The sequence below is a fragment of the Strongylocentrotus purpuratus genome, unplaced genomic scaffold, assembly GCF_000002235.5.
Source record: "Strongylocentrotus purpuratus isolate Spur 01 unplaced genomic scaffold, Spur_5.0 spur5_scaffold_15, whole genome shotgun sequence".
Classification (NCBI taxonomy): domain Eukaryota; kingdom Metazoa; phylum Echinodermata; class Echinoidea; order Camarodonta; family Strongylocentrotidae; genus Strongylocentrotus; species Strongylocentrotus purpuratus.
The window spans coordinates 7,720,404-7,735,277 of NW_022145600.1; the positions used below are offsets into that span (position 1 = coordinate 7,720,404).

Sequence of the window (14,874 nt, forward strand, 5' to 3'; positions counted from 1 at the left end):
AGTTTGAAAAAAGTGACAAGAGGGTTATTTATTTTTTTATAAATAATAAGGACATTTACACATTTATAAAGTGCGCTATATCAATATAGGCCTAGAATATATTTGTTTAAATCTTATCACAAAATATCCGCTTAATATATTTTGTAAAATATATTAATCAGAAGTGTTCAATAATATTGAAGAAAACTGACCGGAAGGAAGCATGGAAGCTTTGATATTGTTTATACAGGGGTCACTTTCCGAGGGAACATGATGAAGATAATCGGAGGGGAGAAAGTAGTCCTTAAACTTCTGATCTCATTCATGATTAAGAGCTAGGTGATATCGACTAGAGCCTTGAAGACATCCCATGTCATCTGTCGCCTGAAAATGCTTATCTTTAAGATGGAAACCTACAGCGGTTTGACCGCAAATAAATACTCGACTCCATTATCTCACTTCAATGCTCAGTCTAGTAAATATCGTCGGGGGTTAGAAATCCGAATCGATTTGTCAAAATGGCGGATATCTTCCTAGTCATTATTTTTAACCTTAGAAAGTGATATCGATTTGAGCTATTTGGAAGAAAATGGTGAGGTGAGCCGAGGGTGAAGATTAGGGATCAGAGGTAATTGTAAGCAGGAGAAAGAGAGAAGGGGAGAAGAGAGGGTGAGGGAGAGGGGGAGGATGGAGAAGGACAGAGAGAGAGAGAGAGAGAGAGAAGGGGGAGGGAGTGGAATGTGGATAATAAAAAGAGAATGAGAGAATGAGAAAATGAGTGAGGTTTTGTGGTCTAGTGGATATGTCACCGGACTGTGGATGGGGTGATTCGCAATTCGCGGCATTTGGCAAGAAATTATTCTCCAACTACCATTCTCCACTAAGGTAGATTATAGAGTACCTGGTAGAGATTTATTTCTTTAATGCTTTGAGCGCCTTAGGACAGCTGGGCTAAAGCCAAAGTAAAATTATTCATTCGCTAAAATTGAAAAAGAGGCATGAGACCATATTGAGACAGATTTTGTTTTACTTTAATGCACTATTCTGATTTTCACGTGACAAACTTTCTAAACTTTTGTTGCGCGCGCATCCTAACTATTGTTGACGTAGATGCAAACGCGATACATGGTTTACAATGCGCATGCGCGCAGCTCTGGTAACCACGAACTGCCCATAATATACAGTTTTTATGACAATCTCTGTTCATATCTCTTTCTTGATATTTTGATTCAGGAGTTTTGAGCTGTTTTCGGAAATTCTGTCGGAATTCTTTTGTTAATTTTCAAAATGGGTTCTGTTAAGTCCAGACCCCGATCTTTACCTTTCGAGGGGGAAGTTGAAGATCATACTGAGACCACAAAGACCTACTGTTGGACAGGAATCAGAAAATTATTCTCCAAGAGCAAGATGGTAAGGACAAATATTGGGAGAATCTTCCCCATTTTAATTTTATAGAATTGTTGACGTATCTTCAGTTTGATGGTCTAGAAAATAAGCAGTTCTTCCTCTTTCCTTCCTATCTGGGGTCTATCATGCCCTATCATGTTTATCAATATACATGTAATTCTTCTTAATACACCGTTGATTACCGATTTCGATTAGGGTTTGAATTCAATCTGTATCTTTTTGACAGTCGAGCAAAAAACATATTAATACATCAACATACAAAAAAAATGTACTTTGTTTTGGAAAAATTATCAAGCAGAATTACGAATGCGACCGGCGATTATTACTAGTCTATATCTGAAAAAGGTGATTTAGACAAAAATGGAATTTGAGAGGTTTTCTTTAAAGTAGTTTGTAACATTAAATTTTAAATTTGATTTCGTAAAGAGAGAGAGAGAGAGAGACAGACAGAGAGAGGAAGTAGGTCTACAGAGAAAGGCGGGGCGGGAAGAGAGGAAGGGAGAGAGAGGGAGAGAGAGAGAGGGGAGAAGGGGTGGAGAGAAAGAGAGAGAGAGAGAGAGAGAGATAGAGAGAGGGAGAGAGAGAGATATTGGGGGGGGGGGTGAGGGGTAGATGAGATACGTCAAGGTTTAGACCTGATGATTTTTATATTTTTGTTATTTGTTTGTTTCTTTTCTGCGCCATTAAACATTGGGATCAAAGGACTACCAGAAGTTTTTATCAGAGACGACCAAGCAAAAGAGAGACAACATTAACATAAATTGCAAATAAATCGAATATAGCCCCGATTTATAATAATCATGATTAATAACATTTTATGGTATTTATCTAATAGTCCAAATCTATGGCAATGCACGTGATGGAAGACGAAATGGACAGTGACGACGATACCGATAGCGTCATCCTTGTCGATGACTCCAGCAAGCCATTTGCTGCTTCCCTCCATTCAGTCACTGCCCTCGAGCCATGGGCACTTCAGACATCTTGGTCTGCCCCTGCTGTACTTGGGCAAGATCGCCACCAGGCCATGATGCCATCAGCAGCACAGAGCAAGGTCGAGGACGAGCTGCCCTCTACGTCCTATTCAAAGGACGTAAGGGTATCCTCCCAAAGTTTTCTGTTCTACCGTAAGTTGCACAATGGACATGTCTTTTTATTTTTTCTTCATTTTTGTAATCAATTTGAAGAGAATCGTCAGAAATTACCTGTTAACTAAACGTCTACATAAATTGGAGGCTTATATTTGGTTTAAACAACACACTTTTGTCGGGGGGGGGGGGGGGTAGAATATCGTGTATACATTAATTATTATTAATGTAATATATAGGTGACTGAAATTGAACATACTTCTTCATGATTCATGTTATTGTTTTACCAAGTATCTTTGAAAACCGAAGGCACTTTGAGGTAAAACGTATAATTTTGGACGATAAGATAAAAACATAATAAAATAAGCTTGCTGGTTAGGTTTTAAAAATATTTAAGTAGATGGGAGAGAAGCACAAATATACAGAGGGAAGAGTAATGACGAAGGGATGGACAAATAGATACCTTGAGAGGAAAAACGCTTATTTGAAATTGAATTTTCGATTTGACTCTTATAGATCGATACATCAACGATGAGGAGAAGGAAGACGAGTCGGTGACATCCGACATCGAGTGCAGGGATGAGGTTGGTGATGATGCCGATGTCGAATCAAACGCTGACGATACGACCCCAGTCCCTGGCCTTGTGTATTCTGAGGATGAATGTAAGTATTTTGTTGGAAAACGGTTCAAGAGACGAGGAAAATAATAGTAATAATAACTTACTTCTACTAAGAAAAAAGAGGACTAGAAAAAATAACTTTTGACAGTATCCTATGCTTTTAGTTTGTTTAGAATATGGAGATAGCATTGACAGAAAGACAAAAAATTGAATGCGAAAACTAGGAAAGATAAAATAGGATGTAGATAAATGGCGGAGATAATTAAGGGAGCGAGAGAGAGAGAGAGAGAGAGGGGGGGGGGAGAGAGAGAGAGAGAGAGAGAGAAAGAGAAAGTATATATTTTTTGTTTCTTTGAGTTCGATTATTCTAGCTTATCAATTATTTTGATGAGCAAAAGATATAATATCTACACTACATTTTTAAATAGTCTCATGGTCATAGATAGTTGATTCTATTTCGTGTTTCTTCTTTGATGAAAAGACACCGACGATGATTGCAGTGTTGATCAGAAGAAGGAGGAGGAGGAGGAGGAGATCGAGATCAAGGATGCAATCGAAGAGTCCAGTGAGGATGAGAGCAGCTCACAGAGTGACCAGATCGTGATGGTCAAGAGGTTTGACCTTCTTCATGTGACCAAGGTCAAGGCCATGTACCAGACAGGTGAGCTGAATATCATTGGGGGGGGGGGGGGGTTCTTTTCTTATTTGTTATTGTTTTGTTTTAGCTTTCATTTATTTTTTCAAAGTACATGTATCATTTCTATATTTGATTATTAGTTATCAAGGTATGTATCAGTTAGATATAATTATAAAAAACTCACCTTTGAGGGTAGTGATTGTATAATCACACTTTCACCTTTCTCTCTCTCCTCTCTCTCTCTCTCTCTCTCTCTCTCTCTCTCTCTCTCTCTCTCTCACTCTCTCTCTTATTCCAGTTAGACATTTATTCAATAGATCACCTTTGAAGGTAGTGATTGTATACTCTCACTTTCGCACACCCCCCCCCCTCTTCCACTTTCGTCACTTTCTCGAAAGTCATATTCATCCATATTCTCCAACCTTATCAATATGGAACCAAGACGAAAGCAATTTGGAACATCGAAAAAAGCAGATTTCTAGTTATGAAGATCAATTCTTTATTATGTAAAATACCTTGGCAAAATAATTGGATTTACATGTCATGTTGTTCCTCTTTTAAATGTGCCGACAACAGTGACATATTGTGTACATTGACATTGTGGTAGCGTTGAATAGGATGATGGTTTTTGTTTGTGTGTTTGTTCGTTCGCTTAATTTCCAAATTCCGTTTTAAATACTTTTGTTGTTACTGCATGTTGTGTACAACTGTAGGTGTAAAACTAATTAATTAATCAGACTTTGTGTTATTTACCTTAAAATTCTCCGAAATAGATGAAGATGACAGCAGCTACCCGTCCAGCGGACTATCAGGTAAGTTTTAAATGGCCCAACCCCCTACAAATTTGATCACCAGTTTATACCGCTATATACAGCGTATTTCATTTGTCGACAGGTTTATTTAGTACATGTTTGAAGGAGAAAACTTTTTCAAGGGAAACAGAAAATGTGGACTTTGTAGACAGGTGGTGGTCACTACAGCAGGTTTGATTATAAGTGGAAACAAAAATGGAAACAAAAATCTCGTAATCGGCAGGATTCGAACCTGCGCGGGGAGACCCCAATAGATTTCTAGTCTATCGCCTTAACCGCTCGGCCACGATTACCTTGATATCTAAATGATGGTCGTTGGCACCTGCTTCATTATGGCTAATTAAACAGAATATTAATCTGTTTGTTGATGGTGCTTACGTTTCACTATCCAAATATATGGATAGTGAAACATTATGGATAGTGAAACATATATTTTGCCCTCCCATTATCTTTTATTACTGCATAACAGAAAGCAAGATCGAGGAAAGTAGATTGCTACCTCTGAAGAGCGTTTTTTTTTAATTATTTAAAGGACATTTGCAAAATGGTTGCATTAACAACTTATTGATCCTCTTGTTATTGTGTCGACAACAGTGATATTTTGTGTACATTGACATTATATCGCAGTAGAGTTGAATAGGATGTAATGTTTTCTGCTTAATTTCTATCCATCTATTATTTAAATAAATTAATTTTCTTCCAATAACTTACTGCTGTCATTACTGCTGTAGGTGTAAACTGATTCATCGAATTGTGTGTTATTTACCTAAAAATTATCGTAAATATAGATGAAGATAACAGCAGCTACCTGTCTAGCCGACTCTCAGGTAATGAAGGTAAGGAAATACTGTCAAACCTGTCTATAGCGACCGCCCAGTGTGAATCACAAAAGTGGTCTTTGTAGACAGGTTCCTTTAGTACAATCATGTACATGTTTTAATGAGAAACCAATTTCAAGGGAAACAAAAAATGTGGTCTTTGTAGACAGGTGGTCACTAAAGCAGGTTTGACTGTGACTGGGAAAAAAATATCTCGTAATCGGCAGGATTCGAACTTGCGCGGGGAGACCCCAATAGATTTCTAGTCTATCGCCTTAACCGCTCGGCCACGATTACCTTGGTATTAGATAGATTGTCATTGACATCTGCCTCATTATGGCTAATTGAACATGATATTAGTCTGTATGTTGATGGTGCTTACGTTTCACTATCCAAATATATGGATAGTGAAACATTATGGATAGTGAAACACATGGTTAGTGAAACATTTATTATGCCCTCTAAATATCTTTTATTACTGCATAACAGAAAAGCAAGATCGAGGAAAGTAGATTGCTACCTCTGAAGAGTGTTTTTGTTAAAGACATTGCAAAATGGTTGCATTTACATGTAATTGGTCCTCTTTTTATTGTGTCGATAACAGTGATATTTTGTACATTGACATAATATATCGCAGTAGAGTTGAATAGGATGTAATGTTTGTTTGTGTATTTTTTTTCCTGCACAATTTCTATCTATCTATTGTTTTAATAAATTCATTTTGTTTCCAATAAATTTGTCATTTCTACTGTTGGTGTAAACTGATTCACTACATTGTGTGTTATTTACCTAAAAATTATCCTAAATAAATAGATGAAGATAACAGCAGCTACCTGTCTAGCGGGCTATCAGGTAATGACGTCACCAATGACGAAGAGGTGACCTTACTGGATGATGGTGTTTGCGTTGATGACATCACAGTCATGTTTTTAATCTCTCTGATTTGGACCTTCATCAGCGAAAATTTCTATGGCATCTTCAAGGCCGGGCTCCAGTTCGTCCACGATATCGTGATGGGGAAGGAGGATGAAATGGACATTGATGAGGAAAGAGCCCTGGTCGTCCGTGGAAAAAAAGGAGATCGTACTTCCCAAGGTTCGTTCATAATTATGATGAAATATTTAAGAAGAAGAAGAAGAAGAAGAAGAAGAAGAAGAAGAAGGATAATTTAAAAAAAAAAACATTCAACTGGAAAGTAAGCACCCCTCGGCCCTTCAACGCGCATTTTTAAAGGTGATGCAAAGTTTTGGGAAATTTTGAAAATTGGATGGATAGTAATTCTTTAAAATTTTAAAAATTGGATGCCCTGTGGATGTTTTATAAGCACTGGAAAATTTAGCCCCTAAAACATTGCTGCTTTTGAGAAATTGAATAATCAAAAATTTACCGGTGCTCCCCGGTAAATTTCAAATATTTTAAATGTCCATGGTAGCTGCGACCATGAAAATGAAAATATGCAGTTCTGATATTTAATTTCCAAACGGGAATATCAAATCGGTAGATTATAGTCAAGAAACATTGCTTGAAAGCTAAACTAATATCAATCTTGAGAGAGCGCTATATACAACATAAAGAGTTTATTATTTTTTACAATTTCATCACTTAAGACTCGATTTCAACAGCGACAACGATCGTTGAATATAGTAAAATTGCATATGCTTCCAATATATTCATTTGAACCAAATTCGGACCCCATACCAAAAACTTTGTATTACCTTTAAACTTCATGGAACTTCAATGATCGCCTAAAAGGCATCAGCGTTTACACAAACAAAAACATGTTTTAAGTTTTAAACCACCCAACCCCCTCCAAATTTTGATCACCAGTTTATACCGCTGTACAGCCTATTTCATTATAACTGGAAAAAAAAGGAAAAAATATCTCGTAATCGGCAGGATTCGAACCTGCGCGGGGAGACCCCAATAGATTTCTAGTCTATCGCCTTAACCGCTCGGCCACGATTACCTTGATATGGGATAATTGGTCGTTGGCACATGCTTCATTATGGCTAATTAAACAGCATATTAATCTGTTTGTTGATGGTGATTACGTTTCACTATCCAAATATATGGATAGTGAAACATATATTTTGCCCTCTAATTATCTTTTATTACTGCATAACAGAAAAGCAAGATCGAGGAAAGTAGATTGCTACCTCTGAAGAGCGTTTTTTAAAATTATTTAAAAGACATTGCAAAATGGTTGCATTAACATCTTTTTGTTGTGTCGACAACAGTGATATTTAGTGCACATTGACACCACAGTAATGTAGAATAGGATGTAATGTTTGTTTGTATATTTGTTCTTCTGCTTAATTAATATCTATCTTTTATTTTAATATATTTATTTGTTTCCAATAGTTTTGTTGTTACTGCTATATATTATAGGTGCAAACTGATTATTTAATATTGTGTTATTTACCTTAAAAATTATCCTAAGTAGAAGAAGATAACAGCAGCTATCTGTCTAGCGGACTGTCAGGTAATGACGTCACCAGTGACGAAGAGGCGACCTTACTGGATGATGTTGTTTGCGTTGATGAGATTAAAGCCATTTTTGTAATCTCTCTGATCTGGACCTTCATCCACATCAAATTCTTTGGCATCTACGAGGCCGGGCTCCAGTTCATCGACGATATCGTGATGGGGAAGGAGGATGAAATGGACACTGATGGGGAGAGAGCCGTGGTCGTCCGTGGGAAGACAGGAGATCGTACTCCCCAAGGTTTGTTCATAATTATGATGAAATATTGAAGAAGAAGAAGAAGAAGAAGGATCTATACAATAATGAAAAAAATAACATTCAACTGGAAAGTAAGCACCCCCTCCCCCTACAACGCGCATTATATATATTGTACTCTCTTTATACTCTTTTCATCATTTTTGTTCATACACTTTTAATAAAAGTTGGGGCCTACAATCTATAAACTGACCTTTTCCCGCAATTCCCGTACTGTCATAATTATCCTTAAACTTCATGGAACTTCAAGGGTCGCCTGAACGATATCCTTGAATTTAACTATGCCATCAGCGTGTACAAACAAAATGTTTTTATTTTTAGACGGCCCACCCCCACAAGATTTTGATCACCAGTTTATATCGCTGTATACAGCGTAATTCATTATACACTGTAACTGGAAGAAGAAGAAGAAAAAAAAGGGAAAAAAATATTCTCGTAATCGGCAGGATTCGAACCTGCGCGGGGAGACCCCAATAGATTTCTAGTCTATCGCCTTAACCGCTCGGCCACGATTACCTTGGTGTTCGACAGATGGTCGTTGGCGAGTCTTTCATTATGGCTGAACCCGCAAGCCTACTGAATAAACAGAATATTGATCTGTATGTTGGTGGTGTTCATATTTCACTATCCACAATTATATTCTTGCGATTTCTTTTCTGCAACAAAACTATATTTGTATGTATATTGTATGCCCTCTAATTGTCTTTTATTACTGCATAGAAGAAAGTATAATTTATTATATAATTAACAGGCACTTTAACTCTTATTTATAAGGGAATCTACAATTTACAAGCAATTATTTTTTTTTTACTAGATTCCCTCATATTTCACTGCAAATATATGTCAGTGTATATCTGTATTTTATTCCGACTCTTTTATTACTTTTAGGGCTTGATATCGTTGTATGTATTTTTTTTTTATAACTTTGAAAGAATATTTTTTAAATTCTTCTCTCTTATTGTTTATGATCTATGTAATGAATGTTAATGTGAAATATAAAATAAAATAAACTGAAGAGTTAATTGAAGACCAACTAAAAAAAAATGTATACATTTATGTTCAGTGATATCAAAATATACTATTCATAATGGTATAACTTAATGATCAAATACAATTTTATTCATTTCTGTTTAAAGCGATTATTCCCTGTCATTCAGTCAATTATTTCCAATTTACTATCTCATTCAGGCCACCCAGAAATATATCCTGACTCCACATTTGGTATCTGGGCTTACATCCGCAACGCTTGCGATAGCGTCTTCCAGGCGGGGCTCCAGTTCATCGAGGATATCGTTATTGGGGTGGATGAGGATGAGATGGACATCGACGAGGAGAGTGCCGTGGTCGTCCATGAGGAGACAGAAGATCGTACTCCCAAAGGTTTGTTCATATATGCCTAACAAATTGAAGAAGAAGAAGAAGAAGAAGAAGAAGAAGAAGAAGAAGAAGAAGAAGAAGAAAGGAAGAAGAGAAGAAGAAGAAGAAGAAGAAGAAGAGAAGAAGAAGAAGAAGAAGAAGAAGAAGAAGAAGAAGAAGAAGAAGAAGAAGAAGAAGAAGAAGGAGGAGGAGACGAAGAAGTAGAAGAACGAAAAAGAAATACAAACGAACATGAAAAAAGAAACAGAACAAGAACACTAAAGAAAGAGAAAAAGAAGAAGGGGAAGAAGAAGGAGAAGAAGAAGGAGAATCTATACAATAAATACGCAATAATCATCTCCTATGAATTAATGTTAAGTGCCAGAGATATACTTTATTATTAAATATCATTTTATTCATTTTTAATTAAAGTTATTATACCAAATTTAATCTCAATCAGCCCCCCAAGAAAAATATCCTGACTTCACATACGATATCTGGGACTACATCCGAAGAACTTGCGATAGCGTCTACCAGAACGGGCTCCATCTCGTCCAGGATATCTTGATTGGGGAGGATGAGGATGAGATGGACGTCGATTAGGGGTGCACCGTTGTCGGTACTGAGGAAGCAGAAGATCGCACAACCTCAGGTTGGTATAAGCTTGAGTGGGTTCTAGATTTTACTATGTACATGCATTTTCTTTGTATTGTTTTTAATATTGTGATATGGAAAATAAATACCAATACCAATTACCCCCTGGGCAATCACCCCCCGAAAAATTACCCCCCCCCCGAAAAGCTCACCCCAAGGACAATTACCCCCGAAAAATTACCTCACGACGATAATTACCCCCCCCCCCCCCTAAGTACAATTACCTCCCGGAAAATTACCACCCCCGGAGAATTACCCATCCGGACAATTACCCCCGAGGCCAATTACCGCCCCCCGGTAATTTTCCTTGGTTGTTCTGGGATCGGGGCGGTAATTGTCCTCGGGGGTAGGGTGATTTTTCCGGGGGTTTAGTTGTCCTGATACGGCCCGAGAGAAGTAGGGAATTAGTGAAGAAATTATGTATTTATCGGTGATTAAATAAAGACAAAATAATGTATCAATTAAAACAGCTTACCGACCGTCGACCGACTAATAACATCAATTAAAGAACAAACCAACGAACGAACAACCAAACAAACAACTGCATTATCAACGTGAACAAGAACAACAAAAACAACAACAGCAAAGACAACAACAAATCAAAACATATAAACTGTGTCTTGTCAAAAAAGGGCAGAATTGAAAAAGACACCACAATAAGTATGAATGTTGTTAAACAGATGATCAGTAATTATACTGATAATTTGTAAACAGTTATGAAATCCCTTGGCCAACAAAGATTTAAAAGATGTTTTTATCATACCTTCAGAATGATAGTCGATGATATAAATTAATTTTCCTTTTTTAGGTTGCCCTGAGCAGGGGAGGGGTCTAAAAAAGTTCAACCGATCTTGGAATTTTTTTGGGGGCACGTTCCCCCCCCCCCCCCCCCCCCCGTAGCTACGGGCCTTGCCCTGAGACACAGACAGATTCTACATCCCTGGGGTCGTCTCATCAACAACATCAGCTTAAGCGTCTCTCAGTTCATCTATGACACCGTGAAGGAGGAGGAGTAGTATGAAGAGGAGGAGGAGGAGGAGGAGGAGGAGGAGGAGGAGGAGGAGGAGGAGGAGGAGGAGGAGTAGGGGAAGGAGGAGGAGGAGAAGTAGGAGGAGGAGGAGGAGGAGGAGGAGGAGGAGGAGGAGGAGGAGGAGGAGGAGGAGGAGGAGACGGAGAATAAGGGGGAGGTTAGCGTCGACGAGCATGGAGCAGTCACTGGGGAAATACGAGATCTGACTCCCCCTAAGGTTCGTTCAAAGGAGGAATGGACAAAGGAGAAGGAAATATAATGGGACGAGGATGATAGCGATGAACTTTATACAACTATCACCAAGAAGCTCCTTTTGGTGAGAAGAAAGAACCAGTGGGCATTCTCCCCCTTCATTGTTGATCGTGATATGGCTTTGATTAAATTAAGATAACTTATATGTAAGAGTGGTCGGCAGTATTGATATTATCATAAAATTTGATTTGACATGTTTAAATTTAAGAACTGCCATATAGGCTGATCTTTGCACGTTATTTATACATTATCGTTCTCAATGTTCTATATTTGAATCTTAAAATAAAATGAGAAATATGCAAATTCATTTTATTGAATAATACACTATAGCTTTATTTAACACAGTCATGTACATAAAACACCGTCCTAGTAGTCAATGCAAGCTTTCAAAAACTGTAAGTGAAAACATGAACAAGTTCGTAATCCCTACTCTGCTTTTGTTATTTTATTTGAACAGTGAAATAGCAGCATGAGCAAGCCGCCATCATCACCAGCCCCGTCCCCTGTAAATCGGGTGCATCACAGCGATGTAAAACAGCCGAGTCTCGAGAGATAATGCATGAATGATATCGGAATGCATCTCAAGTTCATTCCTACGTAATAAACGCGGTGATGAGGATCATATCGATGGTACATGTATCATCAAGGTCGTCTGTTGCAATGTCGGAATAAAGATGAGGAAAACTTCATGGTAAGCAGAAGAAAAATAATCGAACTGTTTTCTTTTAAAACTTTTCTTGTAAGTCGAAATATTAATATGAATATTTCAAAAATAAGATAAGATTGGGTGGACTAATCTAATATGAACACCTTATAATTTAGCCTTAACCTGTAAGATTAACTTGACAGAGTAAACTATTCAAACAGTATTTAGTAATTCATTAAAATAAAACTGAACCGTTTAGCCACGTGTATAATGTTAATTAATCACTTATTTCTTCTTACTTGACTATTTTACAGGGAACTTAAAACAACAGAGCAGGACCTATGATGCCCATCAACTCCACGACAGGTCTAGGTAATCAACTACCCTATATTGCCATGACTACAACCATTGGCTACTGCTTTTGTGCCATGATAGATACATTCAGCATATATTTGGTTAAAATAACGCAGTGAACCTCGGTAAGAAAGTACGGTCAACAGAAAAATACTGGGAAACATGGCCAAATACAACAGAATAGGTTCATATTATTATGAGCCATCTTCAATGTTGAGCTTCACATGCCCGCGAGTTGCTTGAGTTTTGACACAGATCATGAAGGATCTCATCGCTGTACACCCCGCCCTGAAAGAGGGAAACGTAACGCAGAGAAAGCCATGGACTATATTAAATTCCCGAAATGTGTTCTGAACATATCGGTTGAGTTGAGTTTACTCAAAACAATAATAATCAGAAACATAGATCATGAAGGAAAAAAACAATCGCTTTACATCCCTCTTAACAAGAGGGCAATGTAACAACTAGAAGGTTGTGGATCGGTATTCCTCTTTGATGAACGAAATTGAGCCACTAAACACAGCAAGAACAGAAAGAAATTACAACCCCAAACAGAAACAGAACCCGCACTAATTATATGCAAGAATCCATCAGATCATGCACCAAATAATAGAAAAATTATTGTGACGGCAAACAACAAGAACAATAACATTATGAAATACTTTGAAGCATGCGTTTGATATGGTTGCGTTTTCTTTTTGATATTTTATGTAGTGCATATTAATGCATTAAACTAGAAAGTTTGACTTATATTGCGAAGTTAGCAGGCTCTACACGATGTAGATAATATTGTCCCGTTTACTGTTATTTGATTGACGGAGGTTCATTCCTCAAAATTTCCAGTCAACGAAGAGAGCAAATTAGGTAGATAGACAGATAGATGTATAGATATTTACATTGTAGATAATTATATACATAGAGAGAGAGAGAGAGAGAGAGAGAGAGAGAGAGAGAGAAGGAGAAAATATGATTTTTGTTGTTGTTGTTTCTTTGAGGTCGATTATTCTAGCATATAATTATTTTGATGAGCAAAAGAATGGGGCAGGCGGAGAGATGGGGATAATAATTATATTTATGATTTATGAATGAGGGAGGGATTACTAGGAATTACAAAAAGATATAGCCTAATGTATAAAGTTATAGATAAATATGTATAATTGTAGATAGAAAGATAGATACGATTTCTTGACTGAATAAAATGTTCAAAAGATTTGAAAACCTCCCTCGGTGGAACTTAATATGAACCCATCTCAATCAAAAACTCGACATGCCCTATCAAAAACAAAAACAAAACACGTTGAAAGGATGGGGGCAAATTTCTGACAGGGAATCATTGACTCGACCTAAATGCTAAAGATCTTTTCCGAATCAATATCGGCCCAATAATATAGCTTGGAGCCCTCATTCAACCACGTAGAAATGGGGAAACACTTGAGTATCTAATCTGGCATTCTCTCCCTTCGCGCGCGGGCATGAGCCTTGGTATCCGTCGGATAGCCCGAGAGGAAAGAGAGAGATGCCTAGTCATCCATTGTGATATGGAGGGCATCCTTTTTGTCTCGCTCGGACGTTCTCGTTCTTTATTTCTCTACCGATCAAACATCAATCCGCTTTTCTACAACTTCCTCTTTCTTTATCTCTCTCTCTTTCTCTTTTATGCCTCCTTATATCCCCTCTCTCTTTAGTCTCCTTGCGCCCCGCCCCTCTCTCTCTCTCGCTTGCTTCTTTACACACCCCTCTCTCTTTCCCCTCCATTTCTTATTTATATCCCGTTATTCTTTCCTTGAGGTTCTCATTTACTCATTCTCCCATTTATCTCTCCATTAATGTCTCCATCCCTTCTCCCCTGATTTCCTTCCACCCTGCATGTCTCTTCCCCCAGCAGAGACTATTTTGTTGTGTTTTGTGTATATATGTATTTTCTTTCTTCACTCCTCGAAGGTCTTGTGTCACCTATTGCTAGACTCTATCATCAGTCTCTCACCCTCTCTCTCTTCCTCTTTCCCCCAAACTATGTCTAAGTCCTCGTTTTTTTCTTCTACACAGCTCAATACAAAATAAAAAATGGACAAAAGATTGAGGAAACTTCACCTTCTTACTAAATACAGGTAAAAGAGAGCTCTTGGAAACTATACTTATTTCCCCCCTATGAATTAACAATGTATGACAGCTATGGTTTTTTTGTGGATGAAATTAGAAACACATTCACTCAATCACACACTCTGCAAATTCTACACAGAAACAATGGACCTAAATGTTTGCATACTAAAGAACAACACATTACAAAGCCAATTCTACAAGTCTATGTACAGACTATACATTTTATTTGATGAATATTCAAATATACACATTCAATCTTTTGTTGTGTCAGTACCTTTTCACATAGAAAACACTGTACAAAATATTGAGGCATTCAAATCCCAACTCCCTGTTTCATTGAGGGCAATTTCATTGATTTCGAGAAACATAGAGAGAAACTAA

General features: G+C 37.5%; 4 non-coding genes across 4 annotated transcripts; all 4 read right to left on the reverse strand.

Annotated features, from left to right (window-relative positions):
* Positions 1–4,754: 4,754 nt before the first annotated feature.
* Positions 4,755–4,836, reverse strand: TRNAS-AGA. The gene has a single exon. It is a non-coding gene; the product is annotated as a tRNA-Ser (tRNA).
* Positions 4,837–5,576: 740 nt separating this feature from the next.
* TRNAS-AGA lies at positions 5,577–5,658 on the reverse strand. Its single transcript has one exon. It is a non-coding gene; the product is annotated as a tRNA-Ser (tRNA).
* A 1,587-nt stretch (positions 5,659–7,245) lies between these two features.
* TRNAS-AGA lies at positions 7,246–7,327 on the reverse strand. The gene has a single exon. It is a non-coding gene; the product is annotated as a tRNA-Ser (tRNA).
* A 1,208-nt stretch (positions 7,328–8,535) lies between these two features.
* TRNAS-AGA lies at positions 8,536–8,617 on the reverse strand. Its single transcript has one exon. It is a non-coding gene; the product is annotated as a tRNA-Ser (tRNA).
* Between the last annotated feature and the right edge of the window lie 6,257 nt (positions 8,618–14,874).